This window comes from Mustela nivalis, assembly GCF_964662115.1.
Source record: "Mustela nivalis genome assembly, chromosome: 15".
Classification (NCBI taxonomy): domain Eukaryota; kingdom Metazoa; phylum Chordata; class Mammalia; order Carnivora; family Mustelidae; genus Mustela; species Mustela nivalis.
The window spans coordinates 55,087,428-55,112,889 of NC_139034.1; the positions used below are offsets into that span (position 1 = coordinate 55,087,428).

Here is a 25,462-nt window from a genome sequence, read left to right on the forward strand (position 1 = left end):
AAGAGGCTGTCTTTTTTCCTTTGGACATTCTTTCCTGCTTTGTCGAAGATTAGTTGACTATAGAGTTGAGGGTCTATTTCTGGGCTCTCTATTCTGTTCCATTGATCTATGTGTCTGTTTTTGTGCCAGTACCATGCTGTCTTGATGATGACAACTTTGTAATAGTGCTTGAAGTCCGGAATTGTGATGCCACCAACGTTGGCTTTCTTTTTCAATATCTCTTTGGCTATTCGAGGTCTTTTCTGGTTCCATATATATTTTAGAATTATTTGTTTCATTTCTTTGAAAAATATGGATGGTACTTTGATAGGAATTGCATTAAATGTTAGATTGCTTTAGGTAGCATAGACATTTTCACAATATTTATTCTTCCAATCCAGGAGCATGGAACATTTTTCCATTTCTTTGTGTCTTCCTCAATTTCTTTCATGAGTACTTTATAGTTTTCTGAGTATAGATTCTGTGTCTCTTTGGTTAGGTTTATTCCTAGGTATCTTATGCTTTGAGGTGCAATTGTAAATGGGATTGACTCCTTAATTTCTCTTTCTTCTGTCTTGTTGTTGGTGTAGAGAAATGCAACTGATTTCTGTGCATTGATTTTATATCCTGACACTTTACTGAATTCCTGTATAAGTTCTAGCAGTTTTGGAGTGGAGCCTTTTGGGTTTTCCACATATAGTATCATAACATCTTCGAAGAGTGATAGTTTGACTTCTTCTTTGCCGATTTGGATGCCTTTAATTTCCTTTTGTTGTCTGATTGCTGAGGCTAAGACTTCTAGTACTATGTTGAATAGCAGTGGTGATAATGGACATCCCTGCCATGTTCCTGACATTAGCAGAAAAGCTCTTAGTGTTTCTCCATTGAGAATGATATTTGCGGTGGGTTTTTCATAGATGGCTTTGATGATATTGAGGTATGTGCCCTCTATCCCTATACTTTGAAGAGTTTTGATCAGGAAGGGATGCTGTACTTTGTCAAATGCTTTTTCAGCATCTATTGAGAGTATCATATGGTTCTTGTTCTTTCTTTTATTGATGTGTTGTATCACATTGACTGATTTGCGAATGTTGAACCAACCTTGCAGCCCTGGAATAAATCCCACATGGTCGTGGTGAATAATCCTTTTAATGTACTGTTGAATCCTATTGGCTAGTATTTTGGTGAGAATTTTAGCACCTGTGTTCATCAAGGATATTGGTCTGTAGCTCTCTTTTTTGATGGGATCCTTGTCTGGTTATGGGATCAAGGTGATGCTGGCCTCATAAAATGAGTTTGGAAATTTTCCTTCCATTTCTATTTTTTGGAACAGTTTCAGGAGAATAGGAATTAGTTCTTCTTTAAATGTTTGGTAGAATTACCCCGGGAAGCCGTCTGGCCCTGGGCTTTTGTTTGTTTGGAGATTTTTAATGACTGTTTCAATCTCCTTACTGGTTATGGGTCTGTTCAGGCTTTCTATTTCTTCCTGGTTCAGTTGTGGTAGTTTATATGTTTCTAGGAATGCATCCATTTCTTCCAGATTGTCAAATTTGTTGGCGTAGAGTTGCTCATAGTATGTTCGTATAATAGTTTGTAATTCTTTGGTGTTAGTTGTGATCTCTCCTCTTTCATTCATGATTTTATTTATTTGGGTCCTTTCTCTTTTCTTTTTGATAAGTCTGACCAGGGGTTTATCAATTTTATTAATTCTTTCAAAGAACCAGCTCCTAGTTTCGTTGATTTGCTCTATTGTTTTTTTGGTTTCTATTTCATTGATTTCTGCTCTGATCTTTATGATTTCTCATCTCCTGCTAGGCTTACGGTTTCTTTTTTGTTCTTTCTCCAGCTCCTTTAGGTGTAGGGTTAGGTTGTATACCTGAGACCTTTCTTGTTTCTTGAGAAAGGCTTGTGCCGCTATATATTTTCCTCTCAGGACTGCCTTTGTTGTGTCCCACAGATTTTGAACTGTTGTATTTTCATTGTCATTTGTTTCCATTATTTTTTTCAATTCTTCTTTAATTTCCTGGTTGACCCATTCATTCTTCAGAAGGATGCTGTTTAGTCTCCATGTATTTGGGTTCTTTCCAAACTTCCTCTTGTGGTTGAGTTCTAGCTTCAGAGCATTGTGGTCTGAAAATATCCCAGTCTTTTGATACCGGTTGAGTCCTGGTTTAGGACCGAGGATGTGATCTATTCTGGAGAATGTTCCATGTGCACTACAGAAGAATGTGTATTCTGTTGCTTTGGGATGAAATGTTCTGAATATATCTGTGATGTCCATCTGGTCCAGTGTGTCATTTAAGGCCTTTATTTCCTTGCTGATCTTTTACTTGGATGATCTGTCCATTTCAGTGAGGGGAGTGTTAAAGTCCCCTACTACTATTGTATTATTGTTGATGTGTTTCTTTGATTTTGTTATTAATTGGTTTATATAGTTGGCTGATCCCACGTTGGGGGCATAGATATCTAAAATTGCTAGATCTTTTTGTTGGACAGACCCTTTGAGTATGATATAGTGTCCTTCTTCATCTCTTATTATAGTCTTTCATTTAAAATCTAATTGATCTGATATAAGGATTGCCACTCCTGCTTTCTTCTGATGTCCATTAGCATGGTAAATTCTTTTCCACCCCCTCACTTTAAATCTGGAGGTGTCTTCGGGCTTAAAATGAGTTTCTTGTAGGCAACATATAGATGGGTTTTGGTTTTTTATCCATTCTGATACCCTGTGTCTTTTGATTGGGGCATTTAGCCCATTAACATTCAGGGTAACTATTGAGAGATATGAATTTAGTGCCATTGTATTGCCTGTAAGGTGACTGTTACTGTATATTGTCTCTGTTCCTTTCTGATCTACCACTTATAGGCTCTCTCTTTGCTTAGAGGACCCCTTTCAATATTTCCTGTAGAGCTGGTTTGGTGTTTGCAAATTCTTTCAGTTTTTGTTTGTCCTGGAAGCTTTTAATCTCTCCTTCTATTTTCAATGATAGCCTAGCTGGATATAGTATTCTTGGCTGCATGGTTTTCTCGTTTAGTGCTCTGAAAATATCATGCCAGCTCTTTCTGGCCTGCCAGATCTCTGTGGATAAGTCAGCTGCCAATCTAATAATTTTACCATTGTATGTTACAGACTTCTTTTCCCAGGCTGCTTTCAGGATTTTCTCTTTGTCACAAAGACTTGTAAATTTTACTATTAGGTGACAGGGTGTGGGCCTATTCTTATTGATTTTGAGGGGCGTTCTCTGCACCTCCTGACTTTTGATGCTTGTTCCCTTTGCCATATTGGGGAAATTCTCCCCAATAATTCTCTCCAGTATACCTTCTGCTCCCCTCTCTCTTTCTTCTTCTTCTGGAATCCCAATTATTCTAATGTTGTTTCGTCTTATGGTGTCACTTATCTCTCGAATTCTCCCCTCGTGGTCCAGTAGCTGTTGGTCTCTCTTTTGCTCAGCTTCTTTATTCTCTGTCATTTGGTCTTCTATATCACTAATTCTTTCTTCTGCCTCATTTATCCTAGCAGTGAGAGTCTCCATTTTTGATTCACCTCATGAATAGCTTTTTTGATTTCAACTTGGTTAGATTTTAGTTCTTTTATTTCTCCAGAAAGTGCTTTTATCTCTTGAGAGGGTTTCTCTAATATCTTCCATGCCTTTATCGAGCCTGGCTAGAACCTTGAGAATTGTCATTCTGAACTCTAGATCTGACATATTACCAATGTCTGTATTGATTAGGTCCCTAGCCTTCGGTACTGCCTCTTGTTCTTTTTTTTGTGGTGAATTTTTCCGCCTTCTCATTTTGTCTAGATAAGCGTATATGAAGGAGCAAGTAAAATACTAAAAGGGTGGCAACAACCCCAGGAAAATATGCTTTAACCAAATCGGAAGAGATCTCAAATCGTGAGGGGGGAGAAAGGGGATAAATAGAGGTTCAAAAAGAAAGAAAGAAAAAAGAAAAGAAAAGAAAAGAATTTGTAAAAAGAAAATGAATAAAGAAATATATAAAAAAGAAAAAATATATATATTAGATAAAATAGTTAAAAAACGTTAAAAAAGAAAAGGGTAAAAGTTAAAAAAAATTTTAACAGAAGAAGAGAAAAAAAATGAAAAAGAAAAAAATTAAATTAACTGCAAGACTAAAAAAAATCACAGGGAAAAAGCCATGAGTTACGTGCTTTGCTTTCTTCTCCTCTGGAATTCTGCTGCTCTCCTTGGTATTGAAACCACAATCCTTGGTAGGTGAAATTGGTCTTCGCTGGATTTCTTGTTGATCTTCTGGGGGAGGGTCCTGGTGTAGTGATTCTCAAGTGTCTTTGCCCCAGGCAGAATTGCACTGCCCTCTCCAGGGGCTGAATAATCCGCTCCGGGTTTGCTTTCAGGAGCTTTTGTTCCCTGAGTGCTTTCCATAGAGTTCCGGAGGACGGGAATACAAATGGCAGCCTCCTGGTCTCCAGCCCGGAGGAGCCGAGAGCCCAGGGCCCCACTCCTCAGTGCGCCCTCAGAGAACAGCGCCCAGTATCTCCCGTCTGCCTGACCTCCGGCCGCGCTCCGAGCTCACTGAGCCTGAGGCTGGTTCAAGGTACCCCCAAGCTGTGAGCTCACTGTTGGCTCTGTCTCTGTAGGCGGCTTTCCCGTTCCAATACCCGCAAGCCCTGCGACACTCAGACACCCCTGATCCTTCTGTGACCCTGCAGGACCTGAGGCCATGCTGACCCCGCGTGGGCTTCACCCCGGTTTAGCCTCTGGAGCGATGTCCCTCAGCGGAACAGACTTTTAAAAGTCCTGATTTTGTGCGCGGTTGCTCCGCCGCTTGCCGGGAGCCGGCCCCTCCTCCCGGGGTCTATTTTCCCGTCGCTTTGGATTCACTTCTCTGCCGGCCCTACCTTTCAGAAAGTGGTTGTTTTTCTGTTTCCAGAATTGCTATTCTTCTTCTCTTCGATCTGCCGATGGATTTGCAGGTGTTTGCAATCTTTAGATAAGCTATCTAGCTGATCTCCTGCTAGCTGAAGTAGTCTCAGCCTGCTACTTCTCCGCCATCTTGACTCCTCCCGAACTGTCTTTTCTTAAGAGTCCATCTGCACAGTGACTCCTTGAAGATCAAAGATCATGCAGATATACTGCTTTTATTTTATTGAATTAAAATTATAAAATGTGAGGGCTTAAACTTTAGAAATATCTTTATATTTTGAGGTCTTGTCACTGTTATGCATTCTACTTCATGGTAAACCTTGATGGCTGCTGTGAATTCTAACAGTGTAAGACTTTTAGGCAGGAACTTTAGGACATTTTGGAGATCTTTATAAGATTGCTGGTATGAGGACAGATGCTATTTCATATTTACCTTTCTATTGGAATGACACTTGGCATATTAAAAAGCTAATATTTGTGACCATGTTCAATGTTTACAATGAAAACAGAATTGGATTTAAGCCTCATTTCCCCTGGGTGACTGTAGTTCATCTTTGTCATCCAGAATTAGAAATCTTTCTAGGCTCTAAGTGTGAGAAGGGCTCCCAATAAAAAAAAATCTCAGTTCCATAGCAACTATGTTCTTCTTTCACTTTAAAGATATTCCTATGGAAAATAATAGAATAAGTCTATCATGAAAGGACTTCATTAGTAATTACCCTAGTATCTGTCATTCTCATGGTCTATGGTTGGCACATGTTGATTTACATATAGTAGTCATTAACAACTACAGACCGAGAACTTAGAGATGCTTTAGGGCTATAACGAACAGAAGATTCCATCCAAGCTCTGTAGAAGTATATTTTTTTTCTGCATGATTTCTTTCGTGTCATGAAGTGGTTAACTTTTTATAGACAACCTCACTATGTAATGTAAAATATAAATAAATAATAAAAGTCTAGAAAAAGAAGTGGCAGAAATAAACAAATACTCTAAAAAAATTCCAGCAGGCGAAAACGACACAGATCATAAAACATTTTAACTGAATTAAAGTAATTGAGTACCACAAACAAAATATATTCTCTGTTATCCCAGGCATTGACAGAGCAGAGATTGCAAAAGTCAATGCACCTATAAACCTAAGGCATTTTTTAAACAACTGTTTAAAACCCAAGCCTCACTGAGTCATGAATTCAGCTTGCTGGCAAATAAAACGTTGGCAGGCTGGGGCTGCATCTCCTTCGACTTCTCTTTACCTTTGCAAACTGAAAGCATCACATAGATAAGCAGTCGGAGTGACAGTCAGTATCTTACCAAGTTCACAGATTTTGTTATTAGCGTCTAAAAAATTGGGAACAGATCTAAAGGTGATTCAACAGCAGGAGGTAATTTCAACAACACTGACTTGAGCTCCTACTATGTGTCAGTCTCTGTTTCACGAGTATCTGATTCAGCACGTTAAGTTCCGTGGAAATTGCATCTTCGAAGTACTCACCTTCAGCTCAGAGAACAGGGTCAGTCCAAAATGCAGCTCTGCTTATATAAACGACTTCCCCGTTTGCCTCGCTGAAGGGAATGAGCTTATCAGAATCAGCCTGGTGACAAATTCCAAAGTTTCTTGATGAGATCTGATCATATAGTTCCAGCAAATTAGCACATAACCAGATGCAGTGTCTGCTGAATCTTCACTATTCAGACTCTTGTCCATTGTCAGCAGGAGAAAATGACCTTCCAGAAAGCTGCTTAAACGAAGGCTCCTGGACCTTAATTGAGGCTGTGACTAGACCCAAAAGTCTTGAATCTCTGCTCCAATACTTCACACCAAGGCTCTGTGCCCTCTCTGAATTCATGAATTCATTTATTAACTGTGAAAAAGTTTTAATACACCAAAAAAGTCCAAAAAGACTTCTTCATGCAGCATTCTAATGTTCTCAGGGCTCTTTTTGCTGGAGTCTCTAATTTAGAGACACAAGTTGGCAGAGGCTGAATCACAACATTCTTCAATGGCTCCACTGCCCAACAGGAGCCATGGGTGCCTGTCGACATCTTAAAGTTGCTTCCTTGGCTCAAAGAACTTCACAAAAGAAGGGGAAGAATATTGAAAATCTCATGTAGAATAAATTCTAGTAAGGTGAATTCATTCAGAGATTATGAGATACTTCTTTTTCTTTTAAAATTTTTTTCACTTTTTTAAATTCCAGTATAATTAACATACAGTGTTATATTAGTTTCAGGTGTGCTATATAATGATTCAACAATTCTACATATTAGTGTTCATCACCGTAAGTACGTACTCTGATTTTTGCCTCACATAGTTCTAGCTCATTTCATCTGACCTTGTTATCCTGCAAAAGCCTGTTTATTTGTATATATGCATTATATATATGTTACTTAAACAATATATTTATTATATATAATATAGGTATAAAACAATCAGTGAATCTAGGTAAAGGATATAATAGAAGTTCTTTATATTTTTGTGTTTCTCTATATTTTTTAAATTATATCAAAGTTAAAAATAAGCAAAACTAAATGCAATGCCTGATCCTGAGTTGGATGGTAGACCCAAGGATAAAATTTGCCCTGAAGGATGACAATTGGTGAAATTTGAATAGAGTCTGTGTATTAGAAAACAGCACTGTATCGATCTTAATTTCTTGATCTCAGTAATGGTGCTATGGTTATATTCTTCTTCTTAAGAAATATTTAGAGGTAAAGTGGATGAGGTCTCCAAGTCATTCTCAAATAGTTTAGAAAAGCATGCTCGCGCACGCACACACACACACAGGGAATGATAAAACAGATGTAACAAAATGTTAAAAATTGGTGATTCTGGGTGAAAGGTGTACAGAATTCTTTTGGGGATTCGTATAACTTTTCTGTAAGTTAGAAATTATTTTAAAATAAAATTTAAGCATATAAATGTATATATATTTAAATCAGTCTCTTCCTTAAAATTAGTTTGAAAATACAACACAGTCATATTCATGTCTCATATAAGCTTCACGTGATGCCAGTTTACCATTATGAAAGATTTTGAGATGCCTCTTTCCGTTTCCCAAAATGAAAATGTTTGCCATCATGATTTCCTATTTGCCACAGAGTACTAATGTTTGAACAAAAGGCAAAAATATTAAACTTCTACAGTTGCCAGATGGATTTCCGAACCATATATTGTTTATTTTGGCACCATATCTTAAGAGGGGAGTTTGCAATTATCCCTCTCAAAATCCTGAGTTTCTTTCAGTGTTCTTTTCATCATAAGGAAAAAGGGAAAGCATGACAATATTGTGTAGTGTTGTGTAAGAGTCTATTGTACGTACTTGTCAGGAAATTTCCCTGAATTTGAGAAAACTCTTAGGAAGTACAAGTATCTCAGTTATAATCTGAATAAGTAGCTTTTCAATGCAATACAGTTTAAACGATGGAGGTACACTAGAGAGACAATAGATGTCTTTGGAGAATATGAGACCAAAGTCCCATGCCAGTGGTTTAGTGTTTCACACCCTGAGGCTCCACTCATTTAATTTCTCTGATAGCTTCCTCTTAACTTATTCTCATCCTACAAGGATGCTGATGGAGTAAGGATGGAATCAGCCGGAATAATGAAGGCAAATAAATCAGTGCAAGAGAAAACAATATGCATGTCAATGGCTGAGATTATTTATTGACAACAACCCAACCAGGAAAGCACATGACTACAGCCTCTACTCTAAAACTCGGTTCTACGAAGAGCTTTAAATAATGTTTCTGGGGAAGCTGAAAAGTTAATGTCAGCGATTCTGCTTTTGGCACTTCAAATGTTGATATCCTTGACACCTTCTGCTAACATCCAGAAGCTTCATCCAGTTGCATCCCTGAAGCTCTATGAAGTCTCAACAAAACAGTAAAATGTTCTTTCAGGGAACCTCATTCTTAGAGACCATGAAGTGTCCTGGCTTGTAGGCCAAAGATCTTGGTTGGGTACTTGCATCTGGAAGAAGATGAGCTCTATAAACTATTACTAATGACTTGTAAACTTGGTACCAGAAGATGCCAGAAGGACCTTTCCATCCAAAAAGATGCTATCTGATAAGTTGTAATGAGGGAAAGACAAGGAAACAGGAGATGGTCTACAAAGTTCCTATGTCGTGTTTTCTGTCTGGATACAGAGAATGCATGCTTAGACATGAATATGCAAATACTATTTCTATCAAAAATAAAGATATCCCCTCTTTGTTGTAATTGGATGTTGTTGCTGGCCTCCACGCAGATTGTAGGTGATTGCTCCTAAAGAAGCAGCCTTCAGGTCATGACCACTGGTTGCCCTAGAGCAGAGAGAAGGGGGCAGGTGAAGCCTTCACGAAAAAAGAAAAAGACCCCAGTGACAGAAAGCTGAGGAAACCGTCTTGAGTCTTACTCTATCACTAGTTCACATCACTTAGAACAGCAAACAAAAGGGATAGTTGTGAGAACCCCTTTGGATAATATCTGCCTCCTAGAAATCTGACCGTTTTGTCTCACTGCCTTGGGAAGAATCACGTCACTGGATAAGAGAAAAGAGTCTTCCCTGATCTTTTCAAGACTCCTTGAAAGGCATATTTCTCATCAAAGATCCTGAGAGCGCATTGCAAGCCATTGCCAGGAGCCATTGCTCAGAGATTTACATGTCACAAATGAAATCAACAGCCCTAAGGAGAATATTGGTGCTTTTACAGCAAAACCACGGCACCTGCTGCATCTCTAGCCTCCCAAAAGCTACAGTAGACATTTATGTGTGAGGAGTTTCCTGAGAGTGCTCCAAAGGCCCTTCCGGACAGGTGCCAAAGTGGACGTGCGCAACAGACCAAGAAAACCCCTTCAGCACTGAGATGGTATTCCCCGTGTGTCCTAAATTAAAGAAGTGGTTTCAAATAAAATATATGACCATGACATAGATGTTGTATATCATCAGAGACAACTCCCATGAGCGCCTGTTTCTTTTCCGCAGTACCACTTAAGCATTCTCTAGAATAACATCAGGTGTTTGTTACCTCGCATACCGCCTCCCTGTTTCCCGAGATAACAAGCCCCAGGAGGGCTTGTCTTGTTGGCTGAAGCAGCCACAGCATGAGAACATGCTTGACCCACAACAGATGCTCAAAAAGTATCTTTGGAACAAATGAATTATGGGACACCCTCTGCAATAGGACAGTTAAACACAGAACCTGAGTGCACCTGAAGATAGGTAGAGAAGTTCAGACATTCAAATTATCTGTCTTGAGTGTGAAGTTCGCACCCGTGCTCCACTCGTGCACTGCAGGACACAGATCACAGAAGCTAAGACAGAAAGGCTCATCTTAGAGTGAATCTCAGGACCCTGAGAGGAGGCTCCACAGCACTACTGCATTAACAACAGGGCTCACCCAAATTGTAAGTTACTGGTGAAGACAGAGTTAAAGTGATGCTAGTCAATAAATCAATGGTGTCTTCCAAAACACGGCTTCACAGAGCCCTGCACCAGAGTGTTGAAATCACTGTGAGTGCTTCCAAATTACGGCGTAAATGTTCCTAGAAGTTTCATTGAGAAGTGCAGTCTAGTTTTACATGAGACTAAAACAAAAGCAAAGAAACACCCTTTAAAAGCTGCTATTCTACAAGGAAGTGGGCTGGAGGAACACCTCTTGGAGTTCTTCAATCTTTATTTAAGCGTAACCTTTATGAAAACAGAGATAGACCCTCGGGGAACTTTGTGTCTATCGGACTCAAAGTTTAGAGAAAAATTCTAAAACACCATTCACACCTGAGTAGCTGACCTCTATGAACCACAGAAAGTCTGATAAAGCCTGAAGAACAAACAACTAGAAAAAGGTTTCTGATCCATGGTACATTTTAGAGTATTCTAAACAGTAATGTTCTACTCTAAGGGTATGATTTATATTCCTCCCTAAATCTGGTCTCCAGAGCTGACTTAGGCTAATTTCTAGATCCTACTGCATCTACTTAGGTCTTATTCCTCATATATTTTGAATGCTAAATGCAAAACATGTACACTATTGGTGGCTATATTTTAGGTGGGGAATGCAATTCTTCCCCATAGTGGCAATACGGCATCCTCTCCGTTATAAATATCTTCACTTCAATGAGAAAAGATGATGAAATTCTTTTTGAAGACTCTCAAAGGGCTTGCAGATTTTTAAAAATATTACCACCACTTTGTTTGGAAGAAATACAGTTTGGTCGTAAAACCATCATTTGTGATTGGATTTATGAACATGACATGCATTTGCATGCTGTGCGTGAAAACCCTGCGCCAAAGAGTGGTTTCAAACAAGGATACTGTTGCTACTCAGAATTCTCTCATCTGTATTATCATTAGCAAATTCCAAGTTCCCCCACCTGTTGAAAATAAATGAAATCCAAAGAATCTTCCCTTGCATAGACAAAGACTATCAACTTCAAAATTCCTTTTGCCCACATGGAAATTTTCCCAATTAGAAGGAGAGATTCCTTTCTATTTCAGCCCCAAAGCTTTCTCTTTTAATGTCAGACCAAGAGAAGAGCATCTTTTTTTTTTTTTCAGTTGTTCTCTTTGTGCCATGCTAAGCCTTTATAATCTGGCCATACCCTTTGCAGAACATTTTATCATTGAGCATAGACCTTAGAAATATGTTAATAAAATAATTCTCCACCAAATCTAATTCATTTATGAACAAGCCTGATGAAGCATGAGAAACTGTTCAAGTACTAGATTTCTTTTTAAAGAAAGAAGCTGCCTTAAAGAACTTACATTTCATGTTCCTATACTATAAAGTAGAAGGACATAGGGTTAAGTCAAGGTACATGTACTATTTTATGCAAAAACACATCCAGGGGCAATTAATTAGGATTTGGGGGACCTGGTAAAGCTTCCTAAGAAGTTGTCATTTTTGTTTGGTTTGAATGATTGGTCGGATTTTGAAAAGTGGAAAATCGGGGAAGTGAACAGCTCTGGCTCCCAGACTCCAATTCAGGGGTGGGCTCAGATCAAAATTTCTTAAAAGCAACTGCTTCGGATTGACATTGAGATGGGAAATGAAGCCCAAGCTTGAATGTACACTTCTCAATAAGCATAGTAAGGCGACTGTTAGTAATTTGGTGATTGACTAAAACACTTGTAGTGAAATGAATAGTCTCCATAGATGTGATCCCGATTTTAAATATCCAGTGTTTACATGAGGAGAAAGTGTAAGTTAAGGTTCCATATGTTGAAGATTTTTCACTGTAGGCCTTCAGAGAAACAGGAACTCCTGTCTGAAATACAATGCAAATGAGACTACATGTGGCGGGCTCACTCCAAGCGCGCGCACGGAAAGCAGCAGCATCACACTAGCAGCGGTTCTAGCCGCAGTGTTTTATCCTGTCAATAGGGAAATCCTTGATGTGCTATTGAATACACAGTTATCTTGACAACCATCTTCATGTAATATTCAAGATAGCTTTTACAAAGTCTCAGTTATAATATTAGCTTGAGATCTAATGCGGGCTCTTTATTTAAGGGATGATTAACTTGATTTGATGCTTTCTCTGCTGAGAGCCAACTCAGACTCAGAATTCTCCTGGGCAGATTTCACTATCTTTAACTGACCGTAAACGTAAGATGCTCCTAGCCAAAACCCTATTCTTATCAATTCCTGTTCTACACCACCAGTTTTACCCCCAATTTAACTCAAGAGCTATTCTCATCACCTTTCCGCCATGTATGGGGCCTGACCTCTGAAATATTGTAGCCACTGAATTCCTATCATCCAGGATAAGAAAGAACTTTCTTTTTTTTTTTTTTTTTTAAAGATTTTATTTATTTATTTGAAAGACGGAGATCACAAGTAGGCAGAGAGGCAGGCAGAGAGAGAGAGAGAGGGAAGCAGGCTTCCTGCGGAGCAGGGAGCCCGATGCGGGGCTCGATCCCAGGACCCTGAGATCATGACCCGAGCCAAAGGCAGCGGCCCAAACCACTGAGCCACCCAGGCGCCCCAAGAAAGAACTTTCTTAAAAGCTCTATCTGGGTTCAAATGGGAAAAGAAAAAAAAAAAAAAAACCTATTCGATGACATTAACTGTCTCAAAACCCTTTTACTGCTGCCAATCTACAAGATTGTTGAGACGGAGTTTATCTAATTGAAACTTAGATTTGAGAAAGAAGGTAGGAGGGAAAAAGGAAGGAAGAAAGGAAAGAAAAGGAAAGGAGGAAGGAAGGAAAAGAAAGAAACTGAGCACTCACAAGCTCCAGCAATAGAATCCAAAAGGATTCCCCCTTCTCTGGTTTTAAGAAGTGGATATACAAGCTCTAGATTTAGGAATCAAGCAGTATGCTTCGAGATCTTTTCATACTCTGGGTTCTAGATGCAACATTTATAAATAAGAGGGACTTATGTTACTACTGAGAAATCTGGGCTAGATGAACTGAGGACCCCACGTTATGAGTCACGGTCCTGGTAGGAACAAATGGCTCACTAGGCATGGAGAAGAAAGTTGAATAAACTGTTTACAAAGCTCTGGGCAGAATGCAGGGAAGGCATAGGGAGAACCCAGTACCCAGAATTGGTAGGAGTGGTTGGCTGTTATCATCCCAGCTCTAGGTAAAAGGAAACAAGAGAGCCTGTAAGGAGAGGGCCACCTGACAGAGTCCATGACTTAGATGAAGGTATGCAGCCAGCCCTGGGCAACTCGACTGGAAGGGAAGCAGAGAAGTAAACACCTACCCCTTTTTCACCCTCCCTCTGTGCACCCCACTAAGTGAGACAGACAGAATGTTTAGAGGAGCTAAAAGCAAAAACGCAGAACATCACATTAGCCATGCAGTACATGGCTGCAAACAGAAAATTTGTGAAAAAAGAACAACAGCGGGGGAAAAACTCAAACTCCTTACTACATTGATAAAAGTACTTTGGTGCTAGAGTCTTACAACTCTGACAATTCGAAGACTGAATAGACCATACTCTTAAGATTATACCTGCCCGTGGAGACATAGCAAAGTATTCTAGTTATTACAAACTCAGAAAGTTTAACAGATCAGTAACTTGGGCTGTATCAACATACAAAAGAAAATATGCATGAGTATCTTGTCTGAGACTAAAAGGAGGTGAGACAGGGAGAGGTGAGGGGAACAGAGAAAAAGTGCAATGTCTTTCCTCTCTCCTTCAAGCTGTCGTGGGTTTACTAAGTCAAGCACACTTCACTCTAATCTACAAAGAAATGTAGTGTCTTTATATTTTCTATGCCTACCTGAGCTGACTTAAAAGGTCCCAATGAATTAGGTAGTAGGGGAAGAAAAACCAAGGACACTGAGTACTATAATAATACTACATTAATTTCTGTCAATCTATCGATTCCACATTTTTTTTAACAAAGGTAATTTAGACCTTTTTTTTACATAAATGTCAACCTGTCTGATTTCTTCCCCTACAGTCTACTTGTCTCCAAGATGGCAACTGGGCAAGTGGGGAAGTAGAGTCTAAGGGGTTTGTGACAGAGAGAGATGGGGGGATTCATAGTCAGGACTTTTCACTGTCCTCCAGCAACAAATATGGCTGCCTGTTAGCCACTACCTCCCTCCCCTTTCTTAGTATGTCAAATCAATTCTCCTGTAATTTGGTCAGGGCCTCCAGTTGTCCCTCCCAGTCAGGTCCCTGCCTGGTTCCTACAGATGCTGAGTGGCTCTGGGAGGTGGCTGTGACTTCCTCTTGGTCCTGGTCTGGGGAGATTGGCCCACATCCCACAGCGACAGATCTGCTTCATCTCACCAACATGATTTCCCCTGAGAGCTTCCCACTCATCCATCTCCCTTCATCATCTGGTCTGGTCCCCCTGGGTACAAGGTACAACCTGAGAAAGCTACCCTCACACTGCTCTCACCAAAGCGTGCCTGCCCTCCTGTGAGGAACTTCCCAGGGATAGCCCTGGGTAGAAGAAGCTCCCAAAGCCACAAAGGCAGGACTTGGCTCCTGCAACAGGAGATCAGATCTATCCCTGCCCTGCCATTCCTAACTGTCTGCTCACCTTATTCTTCCCGCAATCCCCAAGGCTATCAAAGGCAGCTCTTGTCTACATTTTATTCTGGGATATCCCCATAAAGTCAAATCCCTAAGCTGTAGCTAAGGCCTTCTCCCAGTGGGATCTAATGAGCCCTGCTCCAGGGCAAGATCAAAACCATACTCAAAACACTAACATATTATTTGCCGTTTTTATTCTCATTCTTTTACAAGTGTACACTGTGGTTTTCCAGAAGCTATGTGGTGTGTGATTCCATTAAAGCCTGAACACAGAGGCAGATATGTGACTCCAGCTGTCTTCTATTAAAGCAGACATTTGCAAAAATGTTAAACATTACCACTCTTCTCACTAATTTTTCTGGTTTGGGACATCATTTTTTAAATGAAGATACGTTATTTATGTTAACATGTAAGGGGTTTATTATGGACAATTGAAAATGAATTTTTAAATAAATACCTTTAAAATTCCTGTTTTAAGCTCTAATAAGTCAATATCAGTGAGTCACATAACCAAAGTTCTTGGACAGCCTCAAATAGTCTTTGAGAGTGAAAAGGTATCTTGAGAATAAAAGTTGAGTCGTGCTTCTCAAGTCTCCTCCACAAAGCCATAGCTTCACTAGAAGCTTAGAAATCAATCATTGTTAACGTGAATGATCCTATTCCGGGCCACATCAGCGTTCTTCCTCTCCTAAGCCTGTGGTTCAAACTTGAAAGCAAAATATTGAAATGTTGAAGATAATGTGGTTCAAGGGCGGGGGGGGGGGTGTACAAGTACCTGTTGGACACATGCAAGGTATTATATGCGATGCTTTTCTATGATAAGATGAGAGAGACAATAACCAAGATTCTGGGCTCAGGTAGTATCCTAGCAGGGACTGCGGTGACAAAGGGAGACCAAGAGTTGGGGAGCAGACGTTCTTGCTCTAGGTATGCACCTGATGGGGCAGCAGGTGACGGTTCCTTGGGGATCCCAGACTGGGGCTCTGGTCGGCCTCTTTATCAGGAAGCCAAAGAGTAGAACAAGAGCAAAACTCTCCCCGACCCTTGGGGTTCCCAGAAGAAATGCAAAAGGGTGGAAGCTGACACCTTGGGTCAAATATGTGTGATCCAGACAGTCACAAGTCAACTATTAATCTTGATAAAATGTCACATCCCAGGACGCCTGGGTGGCTCAGTTGGTTAAGCGGCTGCCTTCGGCTCGGGTCATGATCCCAAGATCCTGGGATCGAGTCCCACATCAGGCTCCTTGCTCAGAGGGGAGCCTGCTTCTCCCTCTGCCTCTGCCTGCCACTCTGCCTGTGCTCACTCCCTCTGACAAATAAATAAATAAAATCTTAAAAAAAAAAAGTCACTTCTCTCAGTCGGCCAGTGAAACCTGGAACATACCTACAAGCACATACCTATGACCAAGTGCTGCTACACCAGAATTTGTGATAGAAATATAATACAAATATAGAAATACAGAAATATAGTTTCTGACCCTGACAAAAAATTTGAAATTACTCACAAACACAGAATGAACACTTATTTCAAATGCATTAAAGTTGAAATTATAATACTTAGAATTAATATTTTTTCAGCACTGTGTATTGTTCAAAATGCTACTACTTAGAGTGAATCTTCAACTAACTGTCTGAAACATAGATCTTACTGTTATTATATTGAGATATTATTATTATTATTATTTATATCTTAGAGTTGAGGAAATTAAGAGCTTTGTCCAAGGCCACATTGCTAGGAAGGGTTAATAAAATATGCTTTTAAATTTTTTGCTCCTCAAATCTACTTTAACAGGAAAACTCAGGCACTCTGTAATGATACCTATAGACATTATACTTCAATGTATGTTTATATATAAAAGATCTCCCCTTCAAATCTCTACAACAGATACCCCTTATCACAGATACCCATCTGAAATGGTCCCGAGAAAAGCAATCTGGTTCAATTTGCTAAGGGGACCAAAATTCCACATAAGGTTTAGTGATCGCTGCAGTTGGAATGTTCTGAAACCAGGACCATGTTCCTGTCATGGCAAATTAGGTCACCAGGGTGAGACATGAAACCATGGGATGACGGAATATAAGAGTACATTATTAACTGATGTCCTCTCCATTTTATTTTTCTTCGGTGACATTTAACAAATTGAATGTAAATGTTCAGAAACACAAAATGCTCTGTTGGGTGGTTAGAAAGAAGTTGGCTGTAAGAGGAAGGAGCACATAAACTGGCAGGCAATATAATTATAGGACATTGACTACCGGAAAAATTTCCAGAAATGTTACTCTTCTATGAATGTCTTTGGAAGTTATCCCTTAAGTAGTCCAGTACTTTTTTGCCCGAGCTACTGTTTTTTTTTTTTTTTTAAGTATGTCAGAACTGATTTGTCAACCTCTAGTTAGTAAAAACAGGAAGTTTTTAATATACAACCTTCTAACTATATATAATGATACCATACAAGAATTAATAAAAATGTGAAACTATTTAACCTATACTAAACCATATTGAACATCTAAAAATGGGGAACTTCTTATTTTAAATTTTATATTTTTCAGGTGATAAATGAGACAGAAAGGCACTACATCTTCATGGCTACGTATGTGGGTTCTGGAACCAGATTCCATGGTTAGAATCCTGGCTCTCCTCCTACTAGATGTGTGACCTAGGGGAATTTGCTTAACTGCTCTGCAGTTCTATTTCATAGTGTGAAAATGAGTTTAATAGTGGTCCTATCTACCTTATAGGAAGTTTTGTTGTAGGACGTGTGGGTGGCTCAGTTGGTCAAGCTCTGCCTTTGGCTCAGGTTATGATCCCAGGGTACTGGGATTGAGCCCTGAGTTGGACTCCCTGCTCAGCGGGGAATCTGCTTCTCTTTCTCCCTCTGCTCTCCTGCTTGTGCTCTCTCCTGCTATCTCTGTTTCTATCTCAGTCTCTCTCTTAAACAAATAAAATCTTAAAAGAAAAAAAAGTTTTGTTGTGATGAATAAATGAGTTAACATGGAAAGTACTAAAAAAACTGTTTGGTACATAGTAAGCACTCAATGAAAGATGGTTATGAGTATCATCTTAGAGCCCCTTAAATTTCATTGCTGTTCTAATCTACATATCTTACAGAAAAAAAAAATGAAGCATGGTACTTTTCACCAATGTTAAAACAAAACACAGAGATGTGTTGAAAAGAAATATGTCTCAATTCAAAGGGCATGTAAAAAACCTAGATTTTACTGATTTATTTTTATAGATATGGAAGTTGCCACAGCACAAATTCTAGCATTTTTACTTTTTGAAATAACATTTATATTTGCCACATATATTTCTAAAGGATCACTGTGGACATTGAACAGACAATGAGGCCACAACAAGGGGAAGCAAATAAGAGACTGCTAAAATTGTCCAAGGAAAAGATGAAGCTGAAATGGACTAGAGTCAGAGAAGCAGAGATGAGGAAAAGCAGAACTTCTTTATGAAATAATCAATGTAATTTGGGGCTAATCCTCCACAGACACAAACAATGTAAGTACAAAAAATAGCAAGTGTTGGCTAGGATACTCATTCAAAAACTCCTATGTTGCTGATGGGACTATAAAATGGTACAACCTCTTGGGAAAACAGTTTGACCATTCCTCATATTATTAACCACAGAGTTACCACACGACCCAGAGAGTCTACCATTAGGTATTTAGCCAAAAGAATTGAATCATTTCTCGGCCTTTTGGCTAAGATCAAAAGAATTGAAAACATACATCTACAAAAAATCCTGTACACAAATGTCCATGGCAACATAATTTACATTAGCCAAAAAAGTGGAAAGAACCATTTTATCATTGATGAATGGATAAACAAAATGTGGTATATCCATTCCATGGAATATTAGTCATTATAAAAAGGAATAAAATACTGATAAATGCAATAACATGGATGAACTTGGAAAACATTAAGCTAAGTGAAAGAAACCAGTCAGAGGCAAAATGTCACATAGTCTATGATTCTGTTTATGGAAAATATCCAGAGTGGGTAAGTCCACAGAGACAAAAAGTAGATTAGCAGTTGCCAGCACCTGGGGAAGGAAGACTTGGGAATAACTACTTACATGGGTGGGGTTCTCCTTGGGGAGATGCAATGTTCTAGAATTAGACTGAGGTAGTGGTTACCCAACTCAGTGAATACAAGAAAAAAACCAGAATTGTACACTTTAAAAGGGTAAGTTATACGGCATTTAAATTATATCTCATCAAAGCTCTTACTAAAAATTATAGTAAAATGAATTTAAATAAAAATGTATCTGAGGAATGCCTTCTTTACCTCTTCGATTCAGAAAAATGGATGGTTCTTAGAGGATGGATTCTAATGTTCCTGTGGGAAATTTTGTTGGGGGATAAGGAACTGAAGCTTCTGGCAATGTAGATTCATGATGCTGGGTATCTTCTGGTAGACACACCTAAAGACAACAGACATTACTTAGTGGTGCTTTATATAAAAACAGATAGTTCTCATATCAACCATCAGAAGGGAGAGTAAAAGGTTAACCCCATCACCAAAAATTACGTGAAATTTTTCATAGTGCTCAAAACAGAAAGGGGCTAATTAGGCCTGAAAATAAAATATATTCTTACACCATCAGAATGATCACTCAAGAAACTATTGGCACAAAATCTAGTGCAATAAAAAAGGATGATGATATTCTGAACTTTCTAAGTCATCTTTGAAAAAAATCAATTAGATAAGTTAACTAATTTACTTCTTTAAAAAAAAAAAAACTAATTTATTCTTAACACCCTCCAAGTCATTTCTTTTATGGTCCCTGAAGCTTGTATGCCCTTGAGGTTTCTACCAGAGAAAAAGGCACCCAAATGCTTGGAAGTTGAAGAACAGGAAGAAAATATTTTTAGCTTTACAAATTGCAGCATTATATAATATGTCTATTGGGAATCTAAAAGGAGCTATAAGTATTTTACTAGATACTTTCTTAAACTCATTTACCTTAGATAACTAACTTTGGATATATTGCTATAGAATGAGACTGAAATATTATTGCCTTTTTTAAATAGGATAAAGTCCAGAAAGACCAACAAATGTACCAAAACTGATCATCTCTACCTGGATAGGTAGATGGAGAACCATATAGTGACCATATAGGAATGAAAGAACTAGAGCTTTCTTTTTATTTTCCTCTCTTTTTTAAAGTTTTTATTTATTTATTTGACAGACAGAGAGAGAGAGAGAGAGAGAGAGCAGGGGCAGGAGTGGGGACAGGCAAAGGGAGAGGGAGAAGCAGACTCCCCAATGACCAGAGAAGCCAATGCAGGGCTCAATTCCAGGACCCTGAGATCATAACCAGAGCAGAAGGGAGACGCTCAACCAACTGAGCCACCCAGGCACCCCCTAGAGCTTTCATTTTTATGCTTCTCACTTTAAGTCCTTTTTTTTCATTCAGTTGTGAGCCAGAAAAATCTCTCTACATGGTTCTGAATCTGATCAAGTTGTTCTTTCCTTTCCAAATTGTGGAGAAGATAGGCAAAGAAAAAGGAAAAAAAAAAAAAAAACAAAACATTCTCCTACAGGGGTCACATCTGTTTGAGAAATATAAAGATGTTTTAGTTAAATGTACCAGGTTATCAACATGGTAATTTCATACCTGCTCTAAAGAACTGAAAATATTAAAAAATTTAAAATGTAGGTGTTTGGCTGAAAAAATTGAGTTGGAATCAGTCCTAAATAATTTTTGGCAGAAAGAATAAGACCTTGCTTCTTCAGATCTTGAAATGATGCCAAATGCTCTCTCCTCCATTGACCTTTCATTTAAAATGTTCACCTTCCAAGTGCAAAATACATATATATTATATATATATATATATATATATATATATATATATATATATATTTAGTGCAGTGCAGCAAATGCTGTATATTTTTTTCTGAAATCTTAGCAACAATCATTTCCATGCCAAGTGATCAAAGCCTTCTTTTCACTATGAAAACAGAACTGTATTTTCTATAATCAGTTAAATGAATATAAGCAAAGCTGACCATTCTCCTTAGACCTAAATAAATTTTGAAGGATTTCCTGATTTTGAGTGAAGGTTGTTTTCCTTTTTTTTTTCTTTCTTAGATACGACGATCACATTTTTACCACCACTTATCAGACCTTATGTCCACACAAGTTTCTTCTAAGTATTTTGAACATGTGCTATCACATTCGGTCTGCCTATAAAAGAATTCTAGGAGACACATGGGTCTGAAGATCACAAGTTTGTAACTCCCAAAACAGTAAATAACACACGGGTGATTTGATAGGTAAATTCTCCTAATGCGGCTCCCTGGGAGGTGTGGTGTCCAAGGGAAAAGGCATGGGTCTTTGTTTTTAGGAAAATCTGAGGTCAAATCATAATACACACACACACACACACACACACATTGCCATCTCACCAGTTTTGTGATCTTGTTTCATATTTTAATTTATCAGAAATTACTTTTCTTGGTCAATAAAATAGGGAAACGGGGCGCCTGGGTGGCTCAGTGGGTTAAAGCCTCTGCCTTCGGCTCAGGTCATGATCCCAGCGTCCTGGGATCAAGTCCCACATGGGGCTCTCTGCTCAGCAGGAAGCCTGTTTCCCCCTCTCTCTCTGCCTGCCTCTCTGCCTACTTGTGATCTCTGTCTGTCAAATAAATAAATAAAATCTTTAAAAATAAATAAATAAAATAGGGAAACATTTCTATGAAAAACTATTAATGCCTTTTCCTCCTTTTTGAGGAGGTAGGAAGTTCAACACAACACGCAGAACAAAAGAACCTGCCCAGCCAGTCCTCCCCAAGGCCTCTCCTGGGGCTCTTCACCTTGTTTATGTTGTTGTCAGCCATGGTCCAACCTCTGAAGCCTGGTTCTGTGTCTTCACAATCTTCTTCTAAGCATTTGGGATATTCGTTATTATATTTGATGCTTCAGCTTTAAAAAGTGACTCCTTGAATGTTTTATAGTTTTCTTTTTACAGTATTGTTTACTTATTTGTAGAAATAATGGCATTATTTTTTTCCCAGGTGCAAAAACAAGTAGAAACAACATATTTTGGGTTTGGTTGGTTGGTGCCTGTTAGCTTTATTTCCTTTCTATATGATAGCATCTTTCATTTTGTATGACATTTTATGTATGTGCATTTTTCCATTATAATTTAAAATTTGGCGACAACTGTACTAATTTTCTATAAAAATTAAAAAGTATCATTATGTAAAGACATTTGTATGAATGAAGAGGCAGTTTTCTGATTACCTCTTATTTTATTTTATTTTATTTTTTAAAAGACTGTATTTATTTGAAACACAGAGAGACAGCACACAAGCAGGGGGAGGGTCAGAGGAAGAGAGAGAAGCAGACTCCCTGCTGAGGAGGGAACCAGGACGCTGGGATTGTGGATGAGCCAAAGGCAGATGCTTAACTGACTGACGTCACCCGTCACCCAGGCGCCCCTACCTCTAATTTTAAAGAGATACATCCAACAAGAAAGGTAAAGCTGAAAGAGATGGCTGGCAAAAGCTAGCAAAAAGATCTTTAAAACTTTCATTGGCTCAAAAAGTTCAAGAAAGAATAAGTCCACAGTTAAGACCACTGGTACTGGTAACAAGCTCTTCAACTTGCCTATACCATTATTGTGAAGAGAAGACTCTTGACCCTGAAAATAATCCCTCCTGATGCTAAAACTCGGTGAATCTATGATTCATATCCTATCCTCAGAACACTGTGCCTGACACATAGTGGACACTCTGTAGAATGCAGAATGAATGAATCATGACCAGGATTCATATTCTCAGATCTACATGACTTTAAAAAGATACAAATGTAAAGAAATGTTAAATTTGTTACATTAAGGGGCACCTGGGTGGCTCAGTGGGTTGAAGCCTCTGCCTTCGGCTCAGGTCATGGTCCCAGGATCCTGGGATCGAGCCCCACATCGGGCTCTCTGCTAGGCAGGGAGCCTGCTTCCCTTCCTCTCTCTCTGCCTACTTGTGATCTCTCTCTCTCTCTCTGTCAAATAAATAAATAAGATCTTAAAAAAAAAAAAAGAAGAAGAAGATCCAAATACAATTAAAGTTTTGAAAACCAAAAAGCCCTTAAGACAAGAATCCCAAAGAAATGACAGACTCAATGAGGAAAAGAAAAACTTCAATTGATGAGATAAACATGATGTTAACACCTGAAGATTCTTTCAAAGAGGAATATACAAAAGAAATATACAAAAGGAAAAGACAGTGTCTTCAACAAATAGAGCTGGGAGAATTGGACAACTACATGAGAAAGAATGAAACTAGACCACTTTCTTACATCATACACAAAAATAAACTCAACATTGATTAAAGACCTAAATACGAGTCCTGAAACCATAAAACTCTTAAAAGAAAACATAGGCAGTAATCTCTGAATGTCATCCATAGCAACATATTTATGGATCTGTCTCCTCAGGCAATGGAAACAAAAGCAAAAATAAGCTATTGGTACTCCACCAAAATAAAAAGCTCTCACACAACAAATGAAACCATCAACAAAACAAAAAGGCAGCCTACTAGAATAGGAGAAGTTATTTGCAAATGATGTATTTGATAGAGGGTTTATATCTGAAAAAAATATAATGAACTCATACAACCCACACCAAAAAACAAAACAAAACCCAATTTAAAAATGAGCAGAAAACCAGAGTAAACATTTTTTCCAAAGAAAACTACAGATGGTCAGCAAATATGAGAAAAGATGTCCAATATCACTAATCATCAGGAAAATGCAAATCAATTCCCAAGGGCAATATCTCCTCACACTAGTCAGAATAGCTATTATCAGAGAGACAAGAAATAACAAGTATTGGTGAGGATGTGGAGAAAAGGGAACCCTCATGCACAGTTGGTGGGAATGTAAATCAGTCCAATTGTCTTGAAAAACAGTATGGAAGTTCTTCAAAACATTGAAAATAGAAATACCATATGATCCAGTAATTCCGCTGCTGGGTACTTACTCAAAGAAAACAAAAACACTAATTAGTAGAGACATATGCACTCCTGTGTTTATTGTAGCATTATTCATAATAGCCAAGATATGGTAGCAACCTAAGTGCTATGGATTGATGAAGGAATAAAGATGTGATATATATATTTAGTGTTTGTGTGTGTGAATAGATATATGTAATATAAATATATATATTTGGTATATATGGTATATATACATAAATGTATTTAGTACATATATATTTTGCATATATAGTATGTATATGTGTATGTATGGCATATATACATACTATTTTATATATGGTGTGTATGTGTACATGTACATATGAACACTGGAATGTTACTCAGCCATAAAAAGGAATGAGATCTTGCCATTTACAGGAACATGGATGGACATAGAGTGTATTATGCAAGTAAAATCAGTCAGAGAGAAAGACAAATACTGTAAGATTTTACTTCATTGCAGAACTAAAAAAAAAAGTGAACAGACAAAAAAGCAGAAACAGATTCATGGATGCAGAAAACAAACTGGTGATTGCCAGAGGGGAAGGAGAGTGGGGGATGGGAAAAATAGGTGAAAGGGATTAATAGGTACAAGTCTCCAGGGGGAAAAAAAAAAGTAAAATAAAAATAAACGCACCTACCTCCAACTGCACCAGAAATATCTCAGTTCCCGTATCTGGTTTCTATGGCCTTATGTTTATAATTATTTATATACTCTTCTCCCTATGAGAGATAAGAAACTCTATCTATAATTGCATTGTATCGTTGGTATTTAGCCCACCAAGTCTTCAATTTACTGAATAAACAAGCAAATTGACTGCTAAGCTTTTTTCTAAATAAATCTTATTTTTCCGTTTACTCCAAATATATTATCAAAGATCTATTCCCACAGGAAAGAGTTCCCAGGGAACGTGGGAATTTCTGATGAGAGAAAGAAAAAGGATAGCCTCTCCCTTTGACAAAAACCCTGTCCCAAGCCAGTAGAAACTTACAGAAGAAGCAGGTCACTCTTCAGATCAACTAATGCTTCCTTCATAAAGTTTTGCATGTCTTTTGGAAACAGGTTATTTCATCTCAGCATTGAACATACTCCTTCCCTTTCACCTAGCCCTGTAAGTCACAGCACAGTCTCCCATGCCTGGAAATCAATTCTCTTCGCCTCTTTTCCATCGCGTGGATAATAAGATATTTGGAGTTGCTCAACAATCTCATATTCTCATTTCCCACACTGCCACCTAATATATTATCTTACAACCTGAAAACTCTAAAACTTCAATTGATAAGTTAACACATTCACTAATTTGATTTATTCGTAATGAGAAGAATTAATTAAAATAGAAAATCAACGATGCTTTTGTTACCAGGTTGATTTGCCTACCGCATTGTAGCAAAGTGTCTTCAGACATTGGTGTCATAGCAGTATTTTGGGAGCTCTTACAATGTGTAAGACATGATAACCGGTGTTATAAGGAGGAATAGGAAAATCGTAAAAATGTCTCCTCTGTCTGTTCTGCCCCATGACATACAAAATCTAACTGATGAAACAAAACCATTAAAAGATTTAAAATTCGATTTAAAAACCAAACTCTATTTTTTGGAAGTAGAG

At 38.4% G+C, this 25,462-nt stretch overlaps 1 long non-coding RNA gene across 1 annotated transcript in view; it reads right to left on the bottom strand.

Moving 5' to 3' along the window:
- The window catches only part of LOC309849049, a 69,813-nt gene extending 45,241 nt beyond the window's left edge, over nucleotides 1-24,572 (bottom strand). The window contains exons 1-2 of the long non-coding RNA XR_014303455.1: nucleotides 24,498-24,572; nucleotides 19,171-19,306 (exon numbers count right to left, since the gene is read on the bottom strand). This is a non-coding gene — a long non-coding RNA (uncharacterized lncRNA). The remainder of the gene's footprint in view (nucleotides 1-19,170; nucleotides 19,307-24,497) is intronic.
- Between the last annotated feature and the right edge of the window lie 890 nt (nucleotides 24,573-25,462).